Source organism: Dendronephthya gigantea, unplaced genomic scaffold (assembly GCF_004324835.1).
Source record: "Dendronephthya gigantea isolate DGI-Jeju-01 unplaced genomic scaffold, DenGig_1.0 000011F, whole genome shotgun sequence".
NCBI classification, from domain to species: Eukaryota; Metazoa; Cnidaria; class Anthozoa; order Malacalcyonacea; family Nephtheidae; genus Dendronephthya; species Dendronephthya gigantea.
Window position 1 is genome coordinate 489,462 of NW_021163021.1, and position 5,813 is coordinate 495,274.

At 33.8% G+C, this 5,813-nt stretch overlaps 1 long non-coding RNA gene across 1 annotated transcript; it reads left to right on the forward strand.

Annotated features, from left to right (window-relative positions):
* The first annotated feature begins 5,076 nt into the window (after positions 1-5,076).
* Positions 5,077-5,430, forward strand: LOC114518554. The gene is made up of 3 exons (XR_003686504.1): positions 5,077-5,111; positions 5,219-5,287; positions 5,395-5,430. It is a non-coding gene; the product is annotated as an uncharacterized LOC114518554 (long non-coding RNA).
* The last annotated feature ends 383 nt before the right edge of the window (positions 5,431-5,813 follow it).

A 5,813-nucleotide genomic window follows, 5' to 3' on the forward strand; every position in this document is an offset into this window, starting at 1 on the left:
CCTTTTATACAAGGACTGATCAGTAGAAATATATTCACTACTCCTCTGAGAATCATACTTCCGTTTTCTATTATTTTCAACAGACCTAATATTGTTGTAAAAATCAACACTAACATCAAGTACAATGTCATAATGCACACCATTATTTGCACACCAGTCATTTTCTGGTGCCGAACCATTTAACATTGAGACAGAAAACTTATTCCATTTGTAACTATCACCTACTTTGGTATATGTATATATGTCTGTTTTTAACAATGAACATGCAGCTAGAATTTCAACATCTGTCCCCCAAACTTTGTCATTTGCCATTCTGCTGCTGTTAAGATAGTCAGTTAAGGACATACCCATATGTGGTTGAAGTAAATTTTCAATTTCTCTCATGTGATTAACAATTTTATATCTTAAAGAAGCATGGTAAACTTGCCGCCCAGTAACAGCATATGATAATGCTCGGAATAGACAGTTACCATCACCTTGAATATAGTAGAACTTAGAAGGAGTTGTAAGAGGTTTCTTTGCCACCTCAAAACTATGCTTATTAATAAGTGGCAAATCAACTAAGGAGCACATGAACTGTTGTGCTTGACAGTTAGCAGGAGAAAAAACCATTTCATCTTTTGATCTGCATTTTTTTGTGGGTAGCCTGCGCATGCGCAGCTAACCACTATGTAGTCGAAAAAGTGTCCGGATGTTTGTGTGTGGGTGCCACATCTTCGGCAATCGTCGGACATACGAAAGATGACGAACGGTACGTTCTACTTCCGGAAAATTTCGTTGTTTTCTAAGGACGGAAGCAACCGAAGTTACGTTAATACTTTTGGCAAATTTTAAAGCGAAGTTGAATACTTTAAAGACGAAAAAGCGGTGATCGGTGAGCGTTGAGTCTACAACTACAAAGTTACACTAATAGAAAATAAATAAAACATTGCCTTATTCGGCAAATGGTAGTAACAAGTTGCCCTGTTTTATAAATTATATTAAATGCAATATTTGACCTGGCAATTTCTTGCTTCTGGACATGCAGCCATTAAACCAAATACATTACCTTATTGCAAATGGTAGTAACAAGTTGCCCTGTTTTATAAATTGTAATTCGGCAAATGGTAGTGACAAGTTGCCCTGTTTTATAAATTATAATGCAATATTTCACCTGGCAATTTCTTGCTTGTGGACATGCAGCTATTAAACGAAATACATTACCTTATTGCAAATGGTAGTAACAAGTTGGCAAGTTGCCCTGTTTTACGAATTATAATTCGGCAAATGGTAGTAACAAGTTGTCCTGTTTTATAAATTATAATGCAATATTTCACCTGTCAATTTCTTGCTTGTAGACATGCAGCTATTAAACCAAACACATTACCTCATTGCAAATGGTAGTAACACATTGCCCTGCTTTATAAATTATAATTCAATATTTCACCTGTCAATTTCTTGTTGTGGACATGCAGCTATTAAACCAAATACATTACCTTAATGCAAATGGTAGTAACAAGTTGCCGTGTCTTATAAATTATAATTCGGCAAATGGTAGTAACAAGTTGCCCTGTTTTATAAATTATAATGCAATATTTCATCTGTCAATTTCTTGCTTGTGGACATGCCGCTATTAAACCAAATACATTAATTTATTGCAGATGGTAGTAACAAGTTGCCCTGTTTTATAAATTATAATGCAATATTTCACTTGTCGCATTAATAATGTTTTACAGGCTACCCACATGTACGCATTGCGTACCTATTTTTTTATCTTGTTTTTCATAATCTACACTTTTATTGTTGTAAAAATCAACACTAACATCAATTACAATGTCATAATGCACACCATTAGTATGATTAATATAAATTGCACAGTCATTTTCTGGTGCTGAACCATTTAGCATTGACATAGAAAACCTATTCCATTTGTAACCATCACTTGTTTTAGTATATGTATATATGTCTGTTTTTAACAATGAACATGCAGCTAGAATTTCAACATCTGTCCCCCAAACTTTGTCATTTGCCATTCTGCTGCTGTTAAGATAATCAGTTAAGGACATACCCAGATGTGGTTGAAGTAAATTTTCAATTTCTCTCATGTGATTAACAATTTTATATCTTAAAGAAGCATGATAAACTTGCCGCCCAGTAACAGCATACGATAATGCTCGGAATAGACAGTTACCATCACCTTGAATACTGTGCAACTGTATTGGTTTACCAAGTTGTTTATGCATGGAATGATTGCATTTATGCTCCTTTACTAATGGCAAGTCAACTAATGAACACAAAAATGTTTGAGATTTGGCATGAAGAGGATTAAAAAGAAAAGATTGACTATGTTGTCCTTGGTCATAAGACATTTCAAATTTTAACTGCAACTGACCGGATAAAACAAATGTTTTGAAGTCAATTCACAACAATCAATATCAAAATATATAGTACACTTCAAAAACACAGAAAAAGCAAGTGGCATGTAAAATACACACCAAAAAACGAGGCATGTAAAATACACACCAAAAACGAGGCATGTAAAATACACACCAAAAAACGAGGCATGTAAAATACACACCAAATAAGTTTAAAACAAACCAGCAGCAAATATGTCAATACACAGGAATATGAAAAATGTTGAAATATTTTAAATAAAAGAAGTGTATTTGAAGCTATATGTAAAAGTCTAAAGTCTAAATTAGGCAAGTGAAATGGGAGGTGAATCAATGTCAATGCTATAGTGGTTCAACCATTCAAAGTCTTAGAGTTCAAATTCCAAGGGGCAAAGATCAACACACACGCAAATATATAAATTGAATAGAAAATATCATTCATCAATAATAATGAACATTAATATATATTTATCAACTTATATTAGTTGATTGGGTGCTCTGTTTTTCAAATATATAACGCTATGCATAAAAAGCCAACACGTGTTATCCTAAATTCAGCAAGTCAAATCGAAGCTGTTTTAATTCAAATTTCCGGGGCAAAGAACACGCACAAATATGTAAACTTAATAGCGAATAATTATGAATGGCAATGCGCATAAATGTCCATAAATATAAGCTAACTATCTTTCAAATATACAAACGCTTTGTTGTTCGAATGTTGTTTGTTAAAGCCAAACCACAAAAAAGCGCAGCAAATACAGCGAATGAAATCGGAAGTGGTAAACTATAACACGTGTTATCCTAAATTTGGCAAGTCAAATCGAAGCTGTTTTAATGCTGTATCAAATGTCAATGGTATATACTGTATGTATCCGAGGGGCATTAAAGAACGGCACACACACAAAGACTGAATAGAAAATATCAATTATCATTCACCAATAACAATAAATATCGACAAATTTAAGTTGACTGAGTGCTCTGTCTTTCAAATATTTAATGCTTTGCATATAAAGAAGCAAACAGGTGTTATAAAATTCAAAGTTCCGGGGCAAAGAGCACGCACAAATATGTAAATTTAATAGCGAATAATTATGAATGGCAATGCACATAAATGTCAATAAATATAAGCTAACTATCTTTCAAATATACAATGCTTTGTTGTTCGAATGTTGTTTGTTAAGGCTAAACCACCAAAAGCGCAGCAAATACAGCGAGTGAAATCGGAAGTGGTAAAATATCTATATATCTATTAAATTTTATAAAAATTATCTTTTACTGACAACAACTTACTGTGCTTAACACCAACTTGAGGAGAGTAGAATGATATCGGAAACTCTGTTAAAACAAAAATAGCATCATCAAGTAATTGTTATTTATATCGCCTAGCCTCTGCGAAAGGCATGAGCACGTTGTTATTCAAAGATATATTTGCGATCAACGGCACATAACATGTTTGCTTACCTGCAGTCTCGATTAATGATCCGCGAATGTAATAATCAGCGATGAAATGCTGAATTCACAAAATTCTTTACAGTTAATTTCACAAAACTTTGGCCGCGCCGAATTCGAGATTAATTGTAACTGTTCACCAGAATGCCCAATGGAAAAGGAAGCACTTTGAAGCACATGGGAAGATTATATAAGATTCACGCATAGCATTGTGGGTCTATCTAATATTCGACCACAATGCAATGCGCTAAAGCGCAAAATTTAAAAAATTCCCAACTTACATCAATTAGGTCTGCTGCCTTGCTCGCTCGCCCCAGGCTCGCTCGCTGCGGCAGCAACAATTCATTGTTTTTTTTTACCAAGGATTGCAATCAGTTCAAATCTGGAGAAATTTACACTATGTTAAGATCTAAGGGAAAAAACAAACTTTTTGATGAGAAAGGTGTTTTTGGTCGTGTGTGTAGACATGAATATCCGAAAGGATTTATCAGTATTAAACATGGAGAAAGGTCATTATGCTAGCTGTATCATTTCGATAGACATCTTTATACTTAGTTCTGTTATTCCTTATTCTTTTTTTGCATATTTTGTTTCTGTTTAGGATATCCTATTCGGTCTATGAAGTAGAACGTATGTTGTGTAATTCTGGTGACACTATTGACGTACGAGTTATGTATGACATTGGATGCACATTGTCATCACACTTGAAGGTAAAAATTTCATTTCCTGCAATTTTAATGCTGTATGAATAAATGACCAAGTTATAATTATGTATTCTTACATAGAAAAACCATTGTGTTGATATACTTGAAAGAATAGATCTTGCTATCCGAGTGTTTCATTGCTATGGTCATAAATCGTCATGTCAGGTAAAGTAATGTACTGTTACTAGCTAATATGTCTAAAGTTCATAAATGTTTGCTTAATATTTACTGCTGTAGTTTTCTTATGGCCCCAGATGTAAGAAAGGTTATGGTCTTACTGATGGAGAAGGGATTGAAAGGTTATGGTCATACTTAAGAGGGTTTTCATCCATGGCAAAAGAGATGTCTGGAGGCCGTTGTGTGAATTTGCTGACAGATGCCCTGGTACATTATGCAGAACACCACGTTCAACAATTTGGTAACTTAGAACATCTAGCCATTCTATTGTGTTTTATCGAATGCAGTAGAAATCTAAGTAAATGCTTTTTTGAAAAAGGAACATCATTGCCCAAAAAAGTGGAAAAAACTAAAAAACTTATGGTAAATGCCAGGTTACAGTTGGAAGAAATGTTCTCAAAATTGACAGGTGATTGCTGTGGCATCTGAGAATGATTAATTAGTTTAAAAGTTGAAAATGATAATATGTAGATTGTAGATATTTAATTGTACAATACTTAAACACTTCATTTTTAGTGTCCTACGATGCTGATCTTGTCGAGTCTTGGAAGAAGCAGGAAGAATCGTTATTAAAAGAACGAGAAAGTGAGCTTATGCACTTGTATTAATACTTTCTAGAATTCTAGTCTGCAGTTTCTTGAAACTGGAACAATTAATGTTTATAGTTGATTTGCAATATTTTTTAATGTTAGTGACGAAATCATCTTCCTTATCCTGGCAAGCAAAATAGGTACAAAGTTTGTGTCAGCTACAAGAACTAAGGTATGAACGTAATTCCTTACGTTGTAAATTTTTCAAGCTACAAATTTATCATTCCCCAGGTACACATAATATTCCAATGTGCATTTTTCCCTTCTATCAATATTTTACAGATCAACTGTTGCCTCTTCCGATCACGATAATCACGAAGCGATTGCTAGTATTGTAAAGAAAATAAAAAAGTATGTATTTTTCGTATAGAAGTATTTCGCATGAAATTGCTTGTGAAGACAATTCTGCAGACAACGACGACGAAGATGACGTTTATTCAATGTACGATAGTTCCGACTCTGATTCGAAATCAATTTGGAACAACGAAGATATGAGCTGGGAATAATATAAAGAAAGCATG